Genomic DNA, 25,551 nt, shown 5'->3' on the forward strand with positions numbered 1-25,551 from the left:
TGATCTGCTTGCCTTCCGAAGACTTCTTAAGACCTGGCTCTTCCAGCAACCATGTGTATATCTTACTGGAAAACCTGTCTAGACGCAATCGCTGGGACGCCTTCGGGTAGTCATGCGCTATATAAAAGTTAATAATAATAATAACTGCAGATGTCCTAGGCTTCTGCTGCTGTTTATCCTGCAGCATTAACTGCAGATATCCTGTGCTTCTGCTGCTGTTTATCCTGCAGCATTAACTGCAGATATCCTATGCTTCTGCTGCTGTTTATCCTGCAGTATTAACTGCAGATATCCTATGCTTCTTCTTCTGTTTATCCTGCGGCATTAACTGCAGATACCATATGTTTCTTTTGCTATTTATCCTGCGGCATTGACTGCAGATATCATGTGCTTCTGCTGCTGTTTATCCTGCAGCATTAACTGCAGTTACCCTGTGCTTCTGCTCCTGTTTATCCTGTGGCATTAGCTGCAGATATCCTGTGCTTCTGCAGCTGTATATCATGTGGCATTAACTGCAGATATCCTGTGCTTCTGCTGCTGTATATCCTGCGGCATTAACTGCAGATATCCTGTGCTCCTGCTGCTGTATATCCTGCGGCATTAACTGCAGATATCCTGTGCTTCTGCTGCTGTATATCCTGTGGCATTAACTGCAGATATCCTGTGCTCCTGCTGCTGTATATCCTGCGGCATTAACTGCAGATATCCTGTGCTTCTGCTGCTGTATATCCTGTGGCATTAACTGCAGATATCCTGTGCTCCTGCTGCCGTATATCCTGCGGCATTACCTGCAGATATCCTGTGCTCCTGCTGCTGTATATCCTGCGGCATTAACTGCAGATATCCTGTGCTTCTGCTGCTGTATATCCTGTGGCATTGACTGCAGATATCCTGTGCTTCTGCTGCTGTTTATCCTGCGGCATTAACTGCAGATATCCTGTGCTTCTGCTCCTGTTTATCCTGTGGCATTAGCTGCATATATCCTGTGCTTCTGCAGCTGTATCATGCGGCATTAACTGCAGTTATCCTGTGCTTCTGCTCCTGTTTATCCTGTGGTATTAGCTGCAGATATCCTGTGCTTCTGCAGCTGTATATCATGCGGCATTAACTGCAGATATCCTGTGCTTCTGCTGCTGTATATCCTGCGGCATTAACTGCAGATATCCCATGCTTCTACTGATGTTTATCCTGCAGCATTAACAGCAGATATCCTATGCTTGTGCTCCTGTTTATCCTGTGGCATTAGCTGCAGATATCCTGTGCTTCTGCTGCTGTATATCCTGTGGCATTAACTGCAGATATCCTGTGCTCCTGCTGCTGTATATCCTGCGGCATTAACTGCAGATATCCTGTGCTCCTGCTGCTGTATATCCTGCAGCATTAACTGCAGATATCCTGTGCTTCTGCTGCTGTATATCCTGCGGCATTGACTGCAGATATCCTGTGCTTCTGCTGCTGTTTATCCTGCGGCATTAACTGCAGATATCATGTGCTTCTGCTCCTGTTTATCCTGTGGCATTAGCTGCAGATATCCTGTGCTTCTGCAGCTGTATATCATGCGGCATTAACTGCAGATATCCTGTGCTTCTGCTGCTGTATATCCTGCGGCATTGACTGCAGATATCCTGTGCTTCTGCTGCTGTTTATCCTGCAGCATTAACATCAGATATCCTGTGCTTCTGCTCCTGTTTATCCTGTGGCATTAGCTACAGATATCCTGTGCTTCTGCTGCTGTATATCCTGTGGCATTAACTGCAGATATCCTGTGCTCCTGCTGCTGTATATCCTGCGGCATTAACTGCAGATATCCTGTGCTTCTGCTGCTGTATATCCTGTGGCATTAACTGCAGATATCCTGTGCTCCTGCTGCCGTATATCCTGTGGCATTAACTGCAGATATCCTGTGCTTCTGCTGCTGTATATCCTGTGGCATTAACTGCAGATATCCCATGCTTCTGCTGCGGTTTATCCTACAGCGTCAACAGCAGATATCCTATGTTTTTGCTGCTGTTTATCCTGCGCCATTAACTGCAGATATCCTGTGCTTCTGCTGCTGTTTATTCTGCTGCATTAACTGCAGATATCCTGTGCTTCTGCTGCTGTTTATCCTGCTGCATTAACTGCAGATATCCCGTGCTTCTGCTGCTGTTTATCCTGCTGCATTAACTGCAGATATCCCGTGCTTCTGCTGCTGTTTATCCTGCTGCATTAACTGCAGATATCCTGTGCTTCTGCTGCTGTATATCCTGCGGCATTGACTGCAGATATCCTGTGCTTCTGCTGCTGTTTATCCTGCGGCATTGACTGCAGATATCCTGTGCTTCTGCTCCTGTTTATCCTGTGGCATTAGCTGCAGATATCCTGTGCTTCTGCAGCTGTATATCATGCGGCATTAACTGCAGATATCCTGTGCTTCTGCTGCTGTATATCCTGCGGCATTAACTGCAGATATCCCATGCTTCTACTGATGTTTATCCTGCAGCATTAACAGCAGATATCCTGTGCTTCTGCTCCTGTTTATCCTGTGCCATTAGCTGCAGATATCCTGTGCTTCTGCTGCTGTATATCCTGTGGCATTAACTGCAGATATCCTGTGCTCCTGCTGCTGTATATCCTGCGGCATTAACTGCAGATATCCTGTGCTTCTGCTGCTGTATATCTTGTGGCATTAACTGCAGATATCCTGTGCTCCTGCTGCCGTATATCCTGTGGCATTAACTGCAGATATCCTGTGCTTCTGCTGCTGTTTATCCTGCGGCATTAACTGCAGATATCCCATGCTTCTACTGATGTTTATCCTGCAGCATTAACAGCAGATATCCTGTGCTTCTGCTCCTGTTTATCCTGTGGCATTAGCTGCAGATATCCTGTGCTTCTGCTGCTTTATATCCTGTGGCATTAACTGCAGATATCCTGTGCTCCTGCTGCTGTATATCCTGCGGCATTAACTGCAGATATCCTGTGCTTCTGCTGCTGTTTATCCTGTGGCATTAACTGCAGATATCCTGTGCTTCTGCAGCTGTATATCCTGCGGCATTAACTACAGATATCCCAGGCTTCTGCTGCTGTTTATCCTGCGGCATTAACTGCAGATATCCTAAGCTTCTGCTGCTGTTTATCCTGTGGCATTAACTGCAGATATCCCAGGCTTCTACTGCTGGTTATCCTGTGCCATTAACTGCAGATATCCCAGGCTTCTGCTGCTGTTTATCCTGTGGCATTAACTGCAGATATCCTGTGCTTCTGCTGCTGTATATCCTGCGGCATTAACTGCAGATATCCTGTGCTTCTGCTGCCGTTTATCCTGCTGCATTAACTGCAGATATCCTGTGCTTCTGCTGCTGTTTATCCTGTGGCATTAACTGCAGATATCCCAGGCTTCTGCTTCTGTTTATCCTGTGGCATTAACTGCAGATATCCTGTGCTTCTGCTGCTGTATATCCTGCGGCATTAACTGCAGATATCCTGTGCTTCTGCTGCTGTTTATCCTGTGGCATTAACTGCAGATATCCTGTGCTTCTGCAGCTGTATAGCCTGCGGCATTAACTGCAGATATCCTGTGCTTCTGCTGCTGTTTATCCTGTGGCATTAACTGCAGATATCCTGTGCTTCTGCTGCTGTTTATCCTGCGCCATTAACTGCAGATATCCTGTGCTTCTGCTGCTGTTTATCCTGTGGCATTAACTGCAGATATCCCAGGCTTCTTCTTCTGTTTATCCTGTGGCATTAACTGCAGATATCCTGTGCTTCTGCAGCTGTATATCCTGCGGCATTAACAGCAGATGTCCTGTGCTTCTGCTGCTGTTTATCCTGCGGCATCAACTGCAGATATCCCAGGCTTCTGCTGCTGTTTATCCTGTGCCATTAACTGCAGATATCCCAGGCTTCTGCTGCTGTTTATCCTGTGGCATTAACTGCAGATATCCTGTGCTTCTGCAGCTGTATATCATGCGGCATTAACTGCAGATATCCCAGGCTTCTGCTGCTGTTTATCCTGTGGCATTAACTGCAGATATCCTGTGCTTCTGCTGCTGTGTATCCTGTGCCATTAACTGCAGATATCCCGGCTTCTGCTGCTGTTTATCCTGTGGCATTAACTGCAGATATCCTGTGCTTCTGCTGCTGTATATCCTGCGGCATTAACTGCAGATATCCTGTGCTTCTGCTGCTGTTTATCCTGTGGCATTAACTGCAGATATCCTGTGCTTCTGCAGCTGTATAGCCTGTGGCATTAACTGCAGATATCCTGTGCTTCTGCTGCTGTTTATCCTGCGCCATTAACTGCAGATATCCTGTGCTTCTGCTGCTGCTTATCCTGTGGAATTAACTGCAGATATCCCAGGCTTCTTCTTCTGTTTATCCTGTGGCATTAACTGCAGATATCCTGTGCTTCTGCAGCTGTATATCCTGCGGCATTAACAGCAGATATCCTGTGCTTCTGCTGCTGTTTATCCTGCGGCATTAACTGCAGATATCCCAGGCTTCTGCTGCTGTTTATCCTGTGCCATTAACTGCAGATATCCCAGGCTTCTGCTGCTGTTTATCCTGTGGCATTAACTGCAGATATCCTGTGCTTCTGCAGCTGTTTATCCTGCTGCATTAACTGCAGATATCCTGTGCTTCTGCAGCTGTATATCCTGCGGCATTAACTGCAGATATCCCAGGCTTCTGCTGCTGTTTATCCTGTGGCATTAACTGCAGATATCCTGTGCTTCAGCAGCTGTTTATCCTGCTGCATTGCATTAACTGCAGATATCCTGTGCTCCTGCTGCTGTATATCCTGCGGCATTAACTGCAGATATCCTGTGCTTCTGCTGCTGTTTATCCTGTGGCATTAACTGCAGATATCCTGTGCTTCTGCAGCTGTATATCCTGCGGCATTAACTGCAGATATCCTGTGCTTCTGCTGCTGTTTATCCCGCTGCATTAACTGCAGATATCCTGTGCTTCTGCTGCTGTTTATCCTGTGGAATTAACTGCAGATATGCTGTGCTTCTGCAGCTGTATATCCTGCGGCATTAACTGCAGATATCCCAGGCTTCTGCTGCTGTTTATCCTGTGGCATTAACTGCAGATATCCTGTGCTTCTGCAGCTGTTTATCCTGCTGCATTAACTGCAGATATCCTGTGCTCCTGCTGCTGTATATCCTGCGGCATTAACTGCAGATATCCTGTGCTTCTGCTGCTGTTTATCCTGTGGCATTAACTGCAGATATCCTGTGCTTCTGCAGCTGTATATCCTGCGGCATTAACTGCAGATATCCTGTGCTTCTGCTGCTGTTTATCCTGCGGCATTAACTGCAGATATCCTGTGCTTCTGCTGCTTTTTATCCTGTGGCATTAACTGCAGATATCCTGTGCTTCTGCAGCTGTATATCCTGCGGCATTAACTGCAGATATCCTGTGCTTCTGCTGCTGTTTATCCTGTGGCATTAACTGCAGATATCCTGTGCTTCTGCAGCTGTATATCCTGCGGCATTAACTGCAGATATCCCAGGCTTCTGCTGCTGTTTATCCTGCTGCATTAACTGCAGATATCCTGTGCTTCTGCTGCTGTTTATCCTGTGGCATTAACTGCAGATATTCTGTGCTTTTGCTGCTGTTTATCCTGCGCCATTAACTGCAGATATCCCAGGCTTCTGCTGCTGTTTATCCTGTGGCATTAACTGCAGATATCCTGTGCTTCTGCTGCTGTTTATCCTTCTGCATTAACTGCAGATATCCCAGGCTTCTGCTGCTGTTTATCCTGCTGCATTAACTGCAGATATCCTGTGCTTCTGCTGCTGTTTATCCTGTGGCATTAACTGCAGATATCCTGTGCTTCTGCTGCTGTTTATCCTGCTGCATTAACTGCAGATATCCTGTGCTTCTGCTGCTGTTTATCCTGCGCCATTAACTGCAGATATCCCGTGCTTCTGCTGCTGTTTATCCTACAGCATCAACAGCAGATATCCTAAGCTTCTTCTTCTGTTTATCCTATGGTGCACCAAGCTGCTAATTAACATACTGTTTATTTCCTGTACATATCTCTTTACAGAATCCCTTTGCATTAACGCAGAAGACAGTTCGACCTTCTGTTACACACTCTTGTTTTGGACCCAGCTCTGTATTGATCCCGAGGAGGCGCTTCTAGAGGAGCTATGTGCCAGCTTCTCTCCAGGGAAGGCTCCTTACGCTGCCGCCATGGCTCAAACCCTTAGTGCCAATATCGGCAACCGTTATCACAGCACACATCAGTACATAATCATAATAAAACACACGACACTGAATGTAAGTGGAGAAATATTGCTGCAGGTTTATTAGCATAATAAATATGCAAACACGGTGGGTTATCTTACGGGCGATCCCAGGGCAGGCCAGCCCCTATGCCGCCTGCCCGTCTGATAAGCCTAGAGTCACCATGGCAACGCCAATTGGTGTATACCAAATGTTGGGAGGGTCCCCCCCTCCCATCCGTGGACCTCCAGTCCACTTGCTTCACACGCCCCCCCGTGATGGGTGGGCGGAGCATACATGGCAGCCCCCGGTTGCTCAGACCCACAACCGCCTGTCGGTTAGCGGGGCGCCGTAGGTCTTCCAGTGGACACGCTAAAGATCCCTGGGTATCCTGGCTTAGCACCACGCGGTGCTGCTGCATGCTATACCCCTTGGTATGTGCAGACCCTGGATCGCCCTGTAACTCCTCCTGCAACACAAAGTGAAAATTGTTAGAAAAAACTGGCCCCCCCTTTGTCCCTCCGGATGCCGGGTAAGCGGATGGGCGGGCAAGGCGAACGAGCGGACAAGAGGGCGAGGAGGGGGCGGAGACAGAATATGTACCCCCCTTTGCTCCTCCCCGCCGGAAGCAGCTACCTGTCTGGGGTCTCCCTTGGTCAAACCCAGGGACACGACCTCCCACCCCTGTGCCTTCCTGTGGCACTAAGGCGGCCGCCCTCAAAGGGGCGGGCCGCTGCGCAACCCCCCCCCCGGGCAGCCTTACATAGTGCCAATATCGGCAACCGTTAACACAGCACACATCAGTACATAATCATAATAAAACACACGACACTGAATGTAAGTGGAGAAATATTGCTGCAGGTTTATTAGCATAATAAATATGCAAACACGGTGGGTTATCTTACGGGCGATCCCAGGGCAGGCCAGCCCCTATGCCGCCTGCCCGTCTGATAAGCCTAGAGTCACCATGGCAATGCCAATTGGTGTATACCAAATGTTGGGAGGGTCCCCCCCTCCCATCCGTGGATATCCAGTTCACTTGCTTCACACGCCCCCCCGTGATGGGTGGGCGGAGCATACATGGCAGCCCCCGGTTGCTCAGACCCACAACCGCCTGTCGGTTAGCGGGGCGCCGTAGGTCTTCCAGTGGACACGCTAAAGATCCCTGGGTATCCTGGCTTAGCACCACGCGGTGCTGCTGCATGCTATACCCCTTGGTATGTGCAGACCCTGGATCGCCCTGTAACTCCTCCACAGCCTTGGGAGTGGCCACCGTCACTACCAGGGCCCCCCACCCAAGTCCCCTAATATTAGCAACCCGCAGCTGTCAGTGCTTCCCCTAGATCCAGTAAAAACAGCTCCATGCCTAAATCCGAGAGGTGAACCCCATCGCCTTTCAGACATCCCGTTGATTTGGCGTGCAGAAGGCCATGCCTGATGAAACCAAAGCCTCTTTGCTCAGTGAACTTGCGCATAGCGCTGTTAACTTTTCTTCTAGATACCTCGATGGCGTCGCCTGAGCGAGCACCATGCCAAATCGCGCGTGGTGTCATCTCAGACCACCACAGTTCACACGGCCCCAACAACACGCTCAACTTGCAGAAAGTATCCCTCATGTCTTGTAGTAGAGCTCTCCTTCCTAGTGATGTGAGGTCATTCCCCCCCAGGTGAACCACCAAGAGGTTGGGCGGGAGCCACCCTCCCCGGAGTCTCTGCTTCACTTTCCGTAACAGGTCGCACCAGCGCAAGCCTGGGAAACCCAACCACGTGATGTCCGTGTTGGCAAAGCCATTCTGCCACTCTCTTGCCGCCGCCCAATGTGCCAGTCTTGCAATAATTGAGTGACCAATTACCCACACCTTCTTACCTAATAAAGAGAAAATTGGTTTTGAGTATATGTTTATTAAGCGAAAAACATCAGCAAAATCAGCACATCTACAGTCAAGGTATACGTCAATGGGAAACCAGCGAAGGAGGGGAGGCCTATTAAGATTGTAGGTCCCGACTAGACAGCCCAACCAATGTGACCCACTGCCCCCCCCGGCCACCCCTAGGGCCGGATGTACCGCTTGAAGCAATGCGATTGCCAGCGCCCCACCATCATAATACCTTCTGCGGGCATTCCTGCCAGGAACGCTGTGGTGGCCGCACCTATGCGGAACGAGTGGCTGCTGAATATTTTGTCCCTAACCTCATGGCCAGACAGCCTAAGGCATGCCTTGAGGATGTGGTCCACTTGAAATCTAGTGACCGGGAGCCCATCCTGATGCACCAGCAGGTAACCCGCCCCACGCGGGCGAAGCATCAGGTAGGTTCTGACCCAAGCTACCGGGCAATATCTCTCATCCCCCAAGCCATGTAGCACAAATACCCTCCCTCGCCCTAGCTGGTCAGTTTTGGACTGTCTAATGACTATTTTCAAGCACCCCGGCTCTAGTTCTACGTCCTTTACGTTCAGAGCCACCCCCGAGGAGTCAGATTTTGAGCGGGCCACTAGTTCCCCGATCCTGAAGGCACCAAAGAAGGCTAGGGAAAAACAGGCCGAGAACAGTGTAGCTTCGTACCCTGAGTGGGTGGCCCTATCCATACAGTCCAACATTCCTTGTAGCAGTGAGAAAGTAATGGGGGACCTGGGATCAGGGGATCGCGGAACCAGTTTGGCCCACCCTCGCAAGGCTGCCTTGATCACAAAAGCCTTGGTGGGATCAGCCTGACCCCTCAGTCTGGCGTGGTGGCTGATAGCAGCGAGGTGACCCGTTATCCAGGAATTAGTTTTGCCCTCCCCTCTGGCCCACAGCAAGAATTGTTGGACTCTAAGTTCCAGGGCCACCTGATCCTCCTCCCAGCCCCCTGTAATTGCACAAAAAAGAGTGACACAGCTCCCGTAGCGCTTCGCAGTTCTGGGGGCTAAGGACCGTTCTCCCAGCTCCCTCATCCGTGGTCCCACTTCAGCAGCCGCCACAAGTGCGGCGGGAAAGGGGTCCCCTCTTGACGTGCGCTCGGCCAGGCCTCCCGGAAGCGGTGCCACTGGAAACGAGACAAAGAGTCAGCGGCAACATTAGAAATCCCTTGAATGTGCCTGGCCCTGCACTCTACGTTGTTAAATAGGCAGGCCCTGACAAGCTCTCGCAGTAGACACAGGACTAGGGGGCAGCTGGCAGACTGGGAGTTGATGGCCTGCACCACCGCCAGGTTGTCTGACCAGAAAAGCACCCGTTTGGCGGCCAGAGCCCTGGGCCAGAGATGAAAAGCAACCACAATTGGGAAGAGTTCCAGGACGGTGATCTTGGACGTGACCTTTTTCTTGTGCCAGGCGTTAGGCCACCTCTCTGCACACCACTCCTTGTCCAAAATCACTCCGAACCCTTCCCGGCCAGACGCATCAGAAAAGAGGGCCAGCTCCCGGCTGTTGGCCCAGGGGTCGCGCCAGATGACAGCCCCATTAAAGTTGACTAGGAAGTCTGCCCACATGATTAGGTCTTCACGCATCCCCTTGTTCAATTTAACCATGTGGTGCTTCCTGCTCACCGAGGCCGTAGCTCTAGCTATCCTTCGCGCAAATGCCCTGCCCGCGGGGATGACTCTGGCAGCAAAGTTTAGCTTCCCCAGAAGGCTCTGAATGGCAGCCAAGGAAACCTTCTCCCTCCCTACCACTTGGCTAATCTGATCTCTCAGGTCCCGCACCTTGTCGGCTGGCAGCCTGGCCTCCCCCGCCACTGTGTCCAGCTCGATACCTAAGAAAGAGAGAACCTGAGCCGGGCCCTCCGTTTTCTTAGGGGCTAAGGGAACGCCAAGATGATGCATCAGAACCTGAAAATCAACAAGGGCTGCCCTACATTCCTGAGTGCCATCCCTCCCGATGAATAGGAAGTCATCTAAGTAATGGGAAACCCCAGAAACGCTGTAAGTGTGCTGGAAGGCCCATTGAAGGAAAGAGCTGAAGGCCTCGAAGAAGGCACAGGAAACCGCGCACCCCATGGGCATGCACTTGTCAAAGTAGTACATGCCGTCCACCTTGAAACCCAGCAGGTGTTGGCTGCTGGGGTGCACTGGTAGTAACCGAAAGGCCGACTCAATGTCGGCCTTCGCTAACCAAGCTCCTTTGCCAGCCCTCCTTACCAGGTCAAGTGCGACATCCAATGTACAATAAGACACCGAGCATGACCCCTCCTGAAGGCCGTGGTTTACTGAGCTCCCTTCTGGGTAAGACAAGTGGTGAATCAGTCTGAAAGACCCTGGTTCTTTTTTAGGGACCAAGCCAAGGGGGGAGACTACAAAGTTGTCTAACGGGGGCTCCCTGAAAGGACCCGCCACCCGTCCCAGCCTCAGTTCCTTCTGAACTTTTTCCTTTAAGACCTGTGGGAGGACCCTAGCAGATCTGAGGTTCTCCGCATCGCGGCCGGACAGGGGACCTACATAAGGGATGGTGAAGCCCAGCGAGAAGCCTTCAAGCAGGAGCGCACTGTCAGCGGAGAGGGGGTACAGTCTGAGTAACTCTAGCATGCGGTCCAGAATGACCGGGGAAGGACCCTTGCTGGCCAGGGGCGCAGGAGCGCAGGCGACTAGATCGGTGGGAGAGTGGTGGAGGGGTGAGGCCGCAGCTGGGGAAAGGAGTGGGGGCGACTCAAGCAGATGGTTTTGAGGAGTCAGCAGGCTTCTTGTCCTGTTTGGTTTGGCACGAGGAAGCGGGGTGACGCCCCCCGCACTTGCTGCATGAGTGCTGGAAACGGCACTTGAGCGGACAAGAGGGCGAGGAGGGGGCGGAGACAGAATATGTACCCCCCTTTGCTCCTCCCCGCCGGAAGCAGCTACCTGTCTGGGGTCTCCCTTGGTCAAACCCAGGGACACGACCTCCCACCCCTGTGCCTTCCTGTGGCACTAAGGCGGCCGCCCTCAAAGGGGCGGGCCGCTGCGCAACCCCCCCCCGGGCAGCCTTACATATATCCGTCCAAAACTTGTCTCTGCCCTGTCACAGTACACGCGTAGTTACGCTCGTAGTTCAATCTAGGTGCTGTGCAAGGACCCAGAATGGTGCTCGGTAGCGCCTCTCGTGTAGACCTCGCTAATGAAGCAGCGAGGTGCTGGGCTCACGTGTCCCTCCTCCCACCAGATCGTATTAAAGCAGATTAAAAGTTTTGCTCGCTAGCGCTGTGACACAGACAGGGCAGCGCTATATTTATGTTTTATGGGAGCCTGATTGCGCAACGATGATGTGATTGAAAGGTGTGCCAGCTTTTAAGTGCTTTATCCTCTATTTTTCCTTAAAGGAGAAGCTGTGTGCCTTTCCTCCGTGCAGGCTTCTTGGCGGGAGATCTGTAGGGGGACTTTAGTTCTCTGTCCCTCCGCTTCTAGGCCTTACTGTTCTTTTTCTGTTGCTGATTTTTCACCTCTGTTCAGAGGCCGGTGACGTTTTTAGGTCGAGTCTGGGCAGCGCATGTGCTGCTCTGTGAGGCATGCTGTATTCGAGTAGGGTTAATATGGAATGAGAGAACCGAAAAGGATATATTGGAAGCCCTTTCTTGTTTAACTTTAAAAGTTCAAGACGCAATTGCTGAAGGAAAATCTATGGTTTCTCTCTGGCCTTGTTTGTGTTGCGCTCTTTTGGTTAACGTTCCTAATTCTAAAACATCAAAAGGTGCAACTTTGACTTCAAATAAGCCAGGGTGGTTTTCAAACCGGTTACTCTACCTTAACCCCTTCGCTGCGGCGCGAATTCCGCCGCAGCGCTCGGGGGGGTGAGAGGTGAGCGCCGCGCCGCCATGCTCATGACGGAACCACGCCGTCATGAGTCACAGGCGAGCTGTGCTCATGACGGCGTGGTTCCGTCACGACTCCGCCCACTCTCTATTTCGCCCGCACAGGCGGGGAATTAGTGCCGCGTGGAAGGAGCGGCCGCCAACGGCCGCAGCATGACGGAACCACGCCGTCATGAGCACACGCCGCCTGTGGCTTATGACGGTGTGGTTCCGTCAAGAGCACGCAAGGGGTTAAAAGAAGTCTTAATAGAGCAACAAGAGCATTATATAGAAAAGCGAAAGGAACATCTAATTTCCTTGTGTCACAACTAATTAAACAATTGAAAAAGGGATACAAGAACGAAATATGGAAGGCTAAACAAGCACGCTATGAAGAAATTTGGTCTAAATTACATTTTTCATGTAAAATTAAAGACTCAAGGTCATTCTGGGGTATCATTAATAATCTTGAACTTGGAAATCATAGAGGCAATAGTGCCAATATTGAAGAATCAAGCTGGATAAATTTTTTCCATAACCTTCACGCTGTTCCCCCGGGCCCACAGTTTGATTCTAATAAATTTGATTCTGCCTCTCATGGGTCGCAAGAAAAAATAAAAGATGGCGGGTCAGACTTACATATCCACGATCCACCGAGTCTATTCGACAAAGAGCCATGGTCGGTAGAGAAAGTTAAAAAAGTAATAAATAATATTAGATCAAATGGAGCTCCCGGTCCGAACGGAATCCCTAACATAGTTTTTAAAACAAATCTAAAGTATTGGCCAGAGGTTTTAACATTTTTATTCAATGATGTGCTTAAAATGGGTTCTAATCCTGAATCATGGCAGCGAAGTATCATCCAACCAATATACAAAAGCGGTCCCCAAGACAATCCCGCAAACTACCGTTTAATTGCCTTAACGGATGTGGAGGCTAAAATATTTGCTAGTTGTCTTTTGCAAGAACTGGAAGCATGGGCCCTGAGAAAGGATTTGATTCCAAATTTACAAACTGGTTTTAGAAGAGGAGAATCGACTAACACGAATTTGATTTTATTGACGTTATTGGGCGATAGGTCCAAATACAGGAAACAAAAGATGTATATTTGTTTCATCGATTTAAAAGCTGCCTTTGATTCTGTACAGCGAAATCTATTATGGTCGAAGTTAACCAATTGGGGCATATCTAACACCCTACTAAATATGACTAAATTATTATACTCCAACACATGGGTTCAGATCAAAGTTGGTGATGGAAGACACACAACTCGTCGTCTTGAGACCAATATCGGATGGAAACAAGGTTGTGTCTTGGCACCTTGTCTTTTTAATCTTTTTATGTCTGATCTCCCGGTTCATTTTAAACATGTCAATGCCCATTCTCCTGCTATTTTAGGCAAGGAGATTAAATATCTACAATATGCCGATGACACCATTTTATTAAGCCAATCTGTCATAGGACTAAAAAGATTAATAGATTCTTTTAACCAATATGTTTCTCAAAATGGCCTAAAAATAAATACATAAAAGACAAAAATAATGACCGTAGGAAAAACAAAATTATAAATGAAAGAATGGAATATCAATGGTTTGGTCGTCGAATGTGTAAAATCGTATAAATATTTAGGAATCACATTTGACAATAGTACGACGTTTAGGCAGCATTTTAATAACCTTGAAGCTAAGGGAGCATCACTATCATTTGCTTTCAGAAAATTGAGAGATAAGCTATTGTGCCCAAATTATGATCACATGTTGAAGGTCATGAAAGCAAAGTTGATTCCATCCTTGGATTACGGTTCTATTATTTTCCGTGGCAAAGACGCCAAAACCCTTGACGACATTGAAATAAGAACATATAAATCAGTTTAAGATTCCCAGATATATTAGCCGTGCCAATATAAGACTAGAATTTGGTCTAAAAACACAAACATTGGCCCATCAATCCACATTTAAAAAAAAACTTATTGTCATTGTCTCGTGCTGAAGAGGGTTCCCTTGCAAACCAGTGTTGGCATGAGATGATGAGAAGTGAATACGCGAGTAGCTGGCAAACATATTTAAATGAGTGTCTACGTAATTTTGATTGTCCAAACCTAGAAGACGAAATTAGGAGTAAAGTTGTTTATAAAAAATCAATTAACCAATCAGCTATTTTATTGTCGACTATAATAGATAAAGATGAACTTAGGAAAAAAAACACCTATGGGCAATTGCAAATTCTTTTGGTAAATTGGCTCCCCAACCATATTTGCTGTTCCATTTAAAACCCTCAATTAAGAATACATTTATGTTACGACGGTTCGGGAGATATCCGACTAAAGATGGAATACCAAAATGGGAAAACAAGTGGCCTTCTAAATTGTGTTGGTTATGTGGTTCTTGTGAGGAAACCTTAGTGCATAAAGTAACTTTATGCCCCAAATTGTTAGAAGAGCGGAAAACTATATTAAAGTCTTTTTTTAATGAATTGGGGGTAAGATCTTGTAGAAACGCCATCATCTTATGTCTAAATGGTGCCACCGCCCGTCTTATTTCCCGATTTGTTACGTTTATTTTTATAGTTGAAAAGAAACTTTGTAATATTGACAATTGAAGTGAAGATATTTACGACATGAAAATTATTCATAATGCTGCAATGTATTTTTAGGGTTATGCACGGTCTACTTTAAACCATAGTTGCTGAGGTTTGCTAAAAGAATGGTACCTTATTTTGATTGCTAGCCCAAGTGCACTGTTGCTGTTTGTTATATCGCTATTACATGTCTTTAGGGGTAGTGCTGGCATCCTTTAAATTAAAACAGTTAAAGTCTGCTTAGCGGAAATGCACATCATCTCCGAGGTTTGAACAATTGTATTTTACTACGACTTCTTCTCTTTTGTTCCCGCTTACATTGTTATAAAGCACTCTCTAGAATGATGTATGGTATATTGTAAACTAAAGTTGCCAGCACTAAGCATTTTATTTTTGTTGCTAAAGTCTATCAGCACAAATGCACTTTATTGCTAATGTCGTTATGTTGCAAAGTCATCCTGTGCCCTGGGCACCCCCCAACTTTTTGCTGACTGGAACTGGTGATAACTGACTCTGACTGACCCTGGACTCTGCCTAACCAGGCCCAGTGCCAGTGGCAAGCTAAAAGGAACACATTAGAATACAGTTAAAACACCCAACATACACTAGGGTACACTATGGTATGGCGGGGTACCCCTGTAATTGGCATGACCTACCCCATAAGCCCCTAGTATCTAATAGGGCAGGGGATTGAAACTACCTAGAAGTGCCCAGTACCCTGGGGTATGGCAGTTTAGAGGCCAGCAGCTTTTTCTGCACTAGCATGTGTGCACTGCTGAAGCCTGAGGTCAGTTTAAAAGCAGCACTGGGTGCCAGGACTGCTTTGAAACAGTAAATTGCTGGTCAAATTCGACTTTGATGCTAGGAATACAGTAAAAGGAGAATCTGCAATATTTCTACAGAATCAGAACCCCTAAAGTCTCCCCTAGTTGCACAGGGAGTGGGGGGTCCTGGAGAAATTAGGGAAATACTTATAAAATATGTTTTTACAAGCCCTGGTGCTAGAAGACTAGCCCAAGTCATTTTCCCCATTGCAAACCCCATGGCCCATAGGTTAACATGGTAGGAAGTTAATGATTAATAAATATTGATAGGAGAGGACTAGCCGGACTGTTGGCCGCTCAGCGCGCTCAAAGGGACCGGTCCACTTATCCTGGAGCGCGCACGGCTCCACGGGGGCCAAGACCCATACTTTCTGTCCAGGCTGAAGCTCTACCAGAGTGGCATTCTGGTCGTACCACCGCTTCATCTCCTCCTGGCTGGCTTCCAGATTTGCCTCAGCAAGTTGCCTGAATCGCCTAGTCTGATTCCTGAAGGCCAGCATGTAACTATATACATTCTGGGGAGGTTTCCTGGGAGATTGCTCCCAGCCTTCCTTGACCAGACTTAGAGGTCCTCTGACTGGGTGACCATACAGAAGCTCAAAGGGACTGAACCCCAGAGACTTCTGTGGCACCTCACGGTAAGTGAAGAGAAGGCATGGTAAGAGGACGTCCCACTTACGCCTCATGGGTCCTTCTAGGCCCATTATCATGCCTTTGAGGGTTCGGTTGAATCTCTCAACCAACCCGTTTCCTTGGGGGTGGTAAGGGGTGGTGAACTTGTAGGTTACACCACACTCTTGCCAAAGAGATTTCATGTACTTGGACATGAAATTGGTACCTCGGTCAGACACCACCTCTAGAGGGAATCCCACTCGGGAGAAAATTCCCATCAGTGCCCGTCCCACCACGGGGGCCGTCACTGTCCTCAGAGGAATAGCTTCTGGGTACCGGGTGGCATGGTCCACCAGGACCAGGATGAACCTATTGCCCATCGCTGTCCTGGGGTCCAGTGGCCCTACAATGTCAATCCCCACTCGCTGGAATGGGGTACCGACCACAGGGAATGGCTGGAGTGGAGCCTTCTGCTTCCTTCCACTCTTTCCACTTGCCTGGCAAGTCTGGCATGTCCTGCAGTGAGTATCCGAGCTCCTGCGCATTTGAGGCCAATAAAAGTGGGTGACAAGCCTTTCAAAGGTCTTGTCCTGCCCCAAATGCCCTGCCAATGGCACATCGTGAGCCAGCCCCAGTAGGAAGGCTCTGAAGTCCTGGGGTACCACCAGCGCACGGGCTGACCCAGGCTCAGCAACCTTAGGCTCTGTATATAGGAGGTCGTTCTCCCAGTAAACGAAATGTGATCCTGACTGATCACCTGCGGCCTGGTCTGCAGCCTGCTGCCGCATACCCATGAGAGAAGGGCACTCCTTCTGTGCCTTACAAAAGTCCTCCCTGGTGGGACCCCCTTCCTGCTGCCAATGGGTCAGCTCCGGCAGGTCTCCCAGTTCAGCTATCTGTTCCCCTGTAGGCTCCAGGGCATCCCCTCAAGGTCTGCTTCCTCCTGGACCGTGGGAACTTCAGGGGCCGGCTTCCCGCGCCCCTTGCTCCTTGTCTCCGAGGCCGGTTCCTGGGCCTCCCTCTCAGGCTCCAGGACCTCTTGAGTCCCTCTACTGGCTGCCATGGACCGTGTGGTGACACACGCCCAATCCGGCATACCCAACATCTCCAGGTGAGCACTCCGCTCCACCTTAGCCCAAGGTGAGCTCTCCAAATCGTTCCCTAACAAACAGTCTACAGGCATGGCGGGCCTCACAGCTACCTGAAGAGTACCAGAGACCCCCCCCACTCGAAGGGAACCTGAGCCACCTTGCAGTGCCTCTCTGTGTTGTCAGCGGCAACAACGGGATAGAATGCATTGGGGACCACCTGCTCCTGAGATACCAGGTGACCCCTGACAGCTGTCACACTGGCTCCTGTATCTCTAAGAGCTTCCACCCTATGGCCATTTATGGTCACCCACTGCCTGTACTTCTTAGTGTTCTCAGGCAGCTGGGTTGGAGGGACCACTTCACGGTCTCCTAGTGAGACCAGGGACATCTCTGCGGGACCCCACCCACCTTGGACATCCCTCTCCTCCCCCAAGGCTACACTAGTCACCTGCCGGGGTGGAGCACCAGTGGGTGCTGGTTTACCAAACAATGGACACTTTACATCAGAGGCAAAATGCCCCAAATTGAGAACTGGCCCTTTTACTTCTGTTCTTACACGGTTTGTGTTATTTAGTCCATAAGCACTATTTTCTTTAATGCGTTTCTCCTACTGCAGGCACTGCCATATGTTCCTTTCCCAGGAGGTTTGTTCCGGCGCACTTCCAAGAAATATCAGCAATTGCTGCACACCCCTCAAAATCTGAATAAGGAACAGTTTTCCGGTCGTCACATCCTAGGACTCAGTCCACATTTAGTGAGTATGTGACAACCTTAATACCATTGTATAACAGAGCAGTGCCTAGAGCAAAAAAATTTTTAAAGCACAACATACAATGAACTTGTTTTAAATAGCTTTTTTCTTCTACCTGTCGTCTCTCTTCTTGACACCGCGTCAGATTAGTGAAATCTAGTCTAGCGTACCTATTAGGTATTACCACCATTATTATATGGCTTCCTCTTTTCAGAAGGGTCACTTATTAAACCGACCTTTGAAATAAGCAGACAACATATCGACTGATTCCATTGTTCGTTTTTTCTCAGAAATTGCGTTTGCCTCTGTCACAATAGAAGCCACGTGCCCTATTGCTCCAGTTGAAATCTGAAGAATGAAATTTCTACCTGTTCTCTAACAGTAAGGGATAGAAACTGAGAACATCTTGGTATAGATCAAAGATCGTACAACTTTTAACTTTCCTACATGTATATATCATATTCACAGCCATCCTTTCTTTAACATATGGATGGTGACCACTGGGTACATTTGGGCCTATACTATTTCTTGCTCTACATAAATGCTGATCACTTGTACTAGGAATTAGAGTGCACATATTGGGGTTGTCTTTCCTTTTATCTTAGGGTGTGACAACCTATTGGATTTAATACACCACTCATCATTGGTCTTTGAAAATGATTATTGCATCAAACATGGGTTGATTATAAAATAATACATATTTGTTTGTCATGTTTTTAGGTCTCCCTACTCGGTATAAATCCAACGACACTGTACCTTAGTTGGGCGAGGTCCTGATGAAGGTGGTTTCCTTCCTGTAATCCCACCGAAACGCGCGTAGACCACGTGCGCCCTGACCTATCTAGGTTATTTCCATCAATACCTATTACTGGAGAGGTCTTGTTATTCTGATACTCCCTATACCAATATAGTATAAGTGTGTAGTATGAATGAGAGTGTATTTGAGTTATGAGTGTGGTTCTGAACATTGATTGGTCAACTGCTGAGTAGGGGTTTTGAGGTCTTACAGATTTTGTACAATTTCCAAAAAATTGTTGTTTATGTTTATTTTAATAGAAAATGATTTATCACATGCTAGAAAATAATGAAGATTGATATACTACAAAAATGACATTGTGAAATGAATAAAAAGAATATATTTTTATAAAACAAACAAAAAGTCTTTGTCAATATGATTTAACATGCATAGCATTTAGGCTTATAATTATTGGTCAGCCCTTGTATTAATCAAATTTTGAATAAAAGGAATATAGGTCAGAGAGGAGTTTTTTGCATGTTACTGTTTACTTTCCCCTTCAGCTCCTAGACCTTAATTACTCGTGAGGGGGTCCCTTTATTTACAACTGCATGCTTTTCTTGCAACATTCAGCGTGCCATGAGCGCTCTCACTTTCCAAGCAGCCCGGGACAAAGGTGGCCACTTCTTTGAAGTGAAATAGGTCTCACATTTACAAGAGTTTGAGCTATTGCCATTGGTAAATAAAAGGTAATTGTCGTTTACAATGCCAATAGCTTAAACTCTCGCAAATGCGAGACCTATTGCATTGCAAATGCTTGTTAGAGTTCTACATACAGTTGAGGTTATATTTCCACATTTTACATGCACTGCTTCCAAATTCAGATGAATAAATTCCTGTTGTTGTATCTCTGCCCGAGAAAAGGGTTTGGAAGTATTTTACGGGTGCTGCTGTAAGGCTTTAATTTTTTAGACCAAATAACCTTTTTCAATTTGGTTTTTTGAATGAATAAATCCACTAAAATAAGGCTCATGCCTCTCACACACTCTTTTCAACCTCTATATGTAACCACTTACCGAACTTCTTAGCGCATCTAAGGTCCACTATCAATGTACGCAGATGATACGCAACTTTACAGAAAGATCCATTCACTTGAGGACATCAAATCTCTCAACTCAACGCTGCAAAAAAACTCAATCCTGGCTGCCCGAAAACCATCTGAAACTAAACACCCTCAAAACTGAATTCCTCCTAATCGCTCCCCCCAATCATTCTTCCATCCTTCACGACCGGCTGAATCACCTGACAGCACTCAAAGGTCAACCACTCATTGTCGAGTCAGCAAAATCACTGGGAATAACTCTGGACAGAGACCTAAACAAGCGGAAATATATCAGCGCCTCCACAAAAGGAGCACATTTTCAAATGAACACCTTGAGAAAACTGAAACCCTTTGTGCCTGCAAATGACTTCAAACAGGGAGTGCAAGCATTGGTAAACCCAAGAGCAGAATATGGATGTGTCGCCCTGTGCGGTCTTCCCAGATCAACGACGGCCCCGCTAAGAGCCACAATCAACACAGCGGCTAGACTAATCACAGGCTCCGAAAGAAACGCTCATATCAGCCCGGACCTTAGATCTCTCAACTGGCTAGCCTTCGAGGCGAGAATTCATTTGAAAATCGCTTGTATAACGCACAAGGCCCTACACCACAATACCCCAAGTTATCTAACACAAAAACTGTCTCTCCCATGTGGTAAGATATCCACCCGGGGCTCCAAGAATCTTCTTTTCAAACCGCAAAGATTTGCCAAGAAAAAGAAACATAACCAACTCTTCTCAGGAACGGCCCCTGGGATCTGGAATGCCCCACCCCCAGAAACGAGACAGAACCCCATCTACTGCCTTTTTCAGAAAAGAAGTGAAATCGATTCTCATGTCTAAGTTTACGTGAAATATTTTATATTCAGATTTGTGACTACCTTGTATTGGACCTCTCGCAACAAGATTTGAACTATATTCTCAGGGATAACATGTTTCTAAAAAGTAGATATATAACCTTGTAACGTATATGTTTTCTATTGTTAGCTACTTCTGTGTACTAGACTCAATCATATATTTGTATCTGCTCCTTGCATCTTGCTTGTAAAGCGCTCTGATACCTGCAAGATTATTGTTCGCTCTATATAAAACTCTCAAAATAACTAACTGACCTGTGAGGACGCCCTGCTGACTACGGAGGGAAGCGCCGAGGAGGCATTATTCACGGGACTGCGAGGCCCAGGGTGCACACCGCCACCTTCTTCCAGCACACCTGGCTCCTCTTCCCGGCCCCGCCTCCATTGTCCACTCCACGCCTCGCGGCCCCCGCTTCGCGGGAGCCGCTCGTAGGCTTCGCCTATTTTAGCCAGAAGTGTTGGGATTCCATTAGGACTGTTGCTAACTGACCTGTGAGGACGCCCTGCTGACTACGGAGGGAAACGCCGAGGAGGCATTATTCACGGGACTGCGAGGCCCAGGGTGCACACCGCCACCTTCTTCCAGCACACCTGGCTCCTCTTCCCGGCCCCACCTCCATTGTCCACTCCACCCCTCGAGGCCCCCGCTTCGCGGGAGCCGCTCGTAGGCTTCGCCTATTTTAGCCAGAAGTGTTGGGATTCCATTGGGACTGTTGCTAACTGACCTGTGAGGACGCCCTGCTGACTACGGAGGGAAGCGCTGAGGAGGCATTATTCACGGGACTGCGAGGCCCAGGGTGCACACCGCCACCTTCTTCCAGCACACCTGGCTCCTCTTCCCGGCCCCGCCTCCATTGTCCACTCCACGCCTCGCGGCCCCCGCTTCGCGGGAGCCGCTCGTAGGCTTCGCCTATTTTAGCCAGAAGTGTTGGGATTCCATTGGGACTGTTGCTAACTGACCTGTGAGGACGCCCTGCTGACTACGGAGGGAAGCGCCGAGGAGGCATTATTCACGGGACTGCGAGGCCCAGGGTGCACACCGCCACCTTCTTCCAGCACACCTGGCTCCTCTTCCCGGCCCCGCCTCCATTGTCCACTCCACGCCTCGCGGCCCCCGCTTCGCGGGAGCCGCTCGTAGGCTTCGCCTATTTTAGCCAGAAGTGTTGGGATTCCATTGGGACTGTTGCTAACTGACCTGTGAGGACGCCCTGCTGACTACGGAGGGAAGCGCCGAGGAGGCATTATTCACGGGACTGCGAGGCCCAGGGTGCACACCGCCACCTTCTTCCAGCACACCTGGCTCCTCTTCCCGGCCCCGCCTCCATTGTCCACTCCACGCCTCGCGGCCCCCGCTTCGCGGGAGCCGCTCGTAGGCTTCGCCTATTTTAGCCAGGAGTGTTGGGATTCCATTGGGACTGTTGCTAACTGACCTGTGAGGACGCCCTGCTGACTACGGAGGGAAGCGCCGAGGAGGCATTATTCACGGGACTGCGAGGCCCAGGGTGCACACCGCCACCTTCTTCCAGCACACCTGGCTCCTCTTCCCGGCCCCGCCTCCATTATCCACTCCACGCCTCGCAGCTCCCGCTTCGCGGGAGCCGCTCGTAGGCTTCGCCTATTTTAGCCAGAAGTGTTGGGATTCCATTGGGACTGTTGCTAACTGACCTGTGAGGACGCCCTGCTGACTACGGAGGGAAGCGCCGAGGAGGCATTATTCACGGGACTGCGAGGCCCAGGGTGCACACCGCCACCTTCTTCCAGCACACCTGGCTCCTCTTCCCGGCCCCGCCTCCATTGTCCACTCCACGCCTCGCGGCCCCCGCTTCGCGGGAGCCGCTCGTAGGCTTCGCCTATTTTAGCCAGGAGTGTTGGGATTCCATTGGGACTGTTGCTAACTGACCTGTGAGGACGCCCTGCTGACTACGGAGGGAAGCGCCGAGGAGGCATTTTTCACGGGACTGCGAGGCCCAGGGTGCACACCGCCACCTTCTTCCAGCACACCTGGCTCCTCTTCCCGGCTCCGCCTCCTCTACGACCTCCCATCTATTTTTAGGGTTCCCGCCCATACGCGCCAGCGGTACGCGCGCGGGACATAGCTCGGGGCGAAGACCGGGCAAAGAGCGGGCCGTCTAAGGCCGTCCAAGGGCGTACAGGGACGGGCCGGGCCCATTCTCTTTCTTTCATTCCGGACTCGAGGACCCAAAGTATGTTTTAGTTATGAATGTGATAAGATACTTAATGTAGTCACTGTGTGTAAGTTTAGTTTTATCTACCTTGTCTCATTTATATTTTAAATTGTTCACATTTTTTAATGATGTCCTCATTATCAAGGAAGGGTAGGCGGGTCACAGTAAAGTCAAGTAGCGGTAAAGCCACTGGAACCCTGGATGATTTCATTCTCCGGGCTACGGGGATACTGGATAAAGAAATTGCCCTCACTGAAAAGCGTTTGTCTCTGGATTTAGTTACGGGGAAACGTTCATCCCTGGGACGGTTTGCCTCTGTGGTCACTCCTGAAAAGAGTATAGTTAATGACTTGGAAGCTAGCCCAAATTTAGTCGTAACCCCAGATTTGCAAGAAATACCTATGGATGATGTAGCGAACGGCCCAATAGAGGATCGTACTGTATTGAGTAACATTGGGGATGGGAACCAACACCCTATTTTGAACTTGATGGGGCCTATTCCCTTACAACCCAAAGTTCCGGATCCTATTCAAGTAGCCACAAAAATTAGTAAACGTAAAAGAGGGGGAGGTCACATGAAGGGAAGGGGAACACGAATGGGAGATCCCGGTTATCTGACTCATTGCTGCCAAAATAATAACGAAGATTTGTTAATACACATTGAGAAGTTGGTAAAATGTCTTTTGATGCCCCTTATAGAGAGAACACAACTTGTTAACTTAAAATTGGACCAATTAGAGCATTTAATATCAGTTAATACACATTCGCTGGAAACTCTGGCTAATAACAGCAAACCCCCTGAGCCCCTGGGGAATCGTATTATAACAAAGAAGGGGGCCCAGAAAATTTTTATCCAAAATCAAAGCAATCCATCCCAGCCTATTGCATCTGCTGATTCACAGCGAATCCCTGTACAGACAGTTTCAACTAAACCTACATTGGCGGCTGATGTGGACTCTCAGTCAATGTCTATTACAGCTATAGTACCAGCACTGAGCTCAACTACGTCTAAGCTAGTGGCCGCACCTGAAGTTAAATTAACTCCATTGAGCGGTTCATTAGTCCCGGGTAAAATGACACCTCCAAGCAAATCAATCTGTGTGAACATACCCCCTGATTCTGCCCCTTTTATGGCCATCCTGACAGGTGTCCTGGTGGTCGCACCAAATAAACATGAATCAAGTCAGGATTTATTAAATAAAGTCACATTTTGGCTCAACAACAATAGACCACTTCCCCCAGCTTCTGCTACAAAAATATTAAGTGTACGAAGGGTCCCTTGGGTTGGTCTAAGCAAGAAGGATTTAGAGGGGGATTGTATCCTTATTAACTTTAGGGAGAGGTGGGTCAAGGACTTAATTTGTAACAAAGCAAGGTTTGCCAGAATGGGGAATATTCAATGTATAGGCCTTGAATATTTTTACCCCAACCTGTATCATGCTCCCCTTAATCCTCGCTACCCTGGGTCAAGATTGCAGGGCAATAGTCACTCTGGGTGGACACAGAGTAATACTGCATCTCGACCTCCCCAAAATCATCCTGGTTTGTGGCACCAGGGTGATGGATGTCTCACGGGGCCAACAAGTTTCAATAATTTCATGCAACTGCCCTATGATCAATCAAGAAGGAGATTTCGGGGGAGGAATACCTAGGGTGGATACCAAATCACAATATTCCTCTAAGAAACCGCTTTGACCCACTGGCGGGAATGGAGGGTTTAGATTGACCATTAGACAAGAAAAAGGAAAATGTTTTATTTACCTCAGATCTGGCCATGGGGGAGAATGAGGGGGGAAGGCAGAAGGTTAACTCGGTGGTGGATGTTTTCAACCACAATGCACAGCCTAATATACCTTTGGTCACTCAGGTTGTCAGTAATTTAGGCTGTGAGCCAAACCCACCTATTATTGGGCACGACCTGGCAACTCCAAAAGAGTTTGTGGATGATAACCTAGGGGAACCTACGCTGTGCCTAATCTCATGGAATATTGCAGGTCTTGCGGGTAGATTGGAGGACGAAGCTTGGCTGGATTATGTGGGTGGCCAGGATATCCTGTGCTTTCAGGAGACATGGAGCAGAACGGGTGGGGAAATTGATGGTTTTCAATCTTTTAATGTCTTAGCGGTGCCATCACCAGCTGGGAGGGCTAGGGGTGGGATAATGACAGCACTCTCCATCAAGCTGAAGAACTTGATAACTTCAAAAATAGTGGATACTCCCTGGTACCAGTTGCTCTTGTTGGAAAATTTGTTCCCAGAGCCCTTAATTAATTGGTACCACAATGTCTTCGATAGGAATGATGTATCCACAATCCAGAGTTTGGAGGAAGTAATATGTAAGGCTCGTAGTGAACGACCTCTATTATTTGTTATTTGGGTTGGCGATTTTAATTGTTCATTGTGTAAATATGGTGGTTCAAATGTGTGTGGTTTCGAGGACCTAAATGAACAGCCCTTGATGCATTTTAAACACACGCCCCAGGGGGACGCTTTAAATAATATCATTGTTCTAAATGATTTATGTATGGTAGAGCCCTGGGTCGCCCCAAACATATCGCCAATACCAACCTTTCAGGGAATAAGAGGTGCAATGAGCACTATTGATTTTGTATTTGTTTCCAGTAACTTTCTCCATTATGTTAATAGGCTTGAGGTAATAGCAAATGCTGTAAGTGATCATAACCCTTTAATGCTATCTTTGTGTGCTCCTGCTAGTGGAAAACATTCGGTTTGGGAGCAACCCATTAAATATAATAAAAATCAGGGTGTCACCATGAAGTGGGGGAAAATAGATGCTGTAGGCCTAAAGGCGGAGATTTTGAATGTTTGTAAAACTGAGATCGATTCATGCCTATTGCTAACATC

The sequence above is a fragment of the Triturus cristatus genome, chromosome 2_1, assembly GCF_964204655.1.
Source record: "Triturus cristatus chromosome 2_1, aTriCri1.1, whole genome shotgun sequence".
Lineage (NCBI taxonomy): Eukaryota > Metazoa > Chordata > Amphibia > Caudata > Salamandridae > Triturus > Triturus cristatus.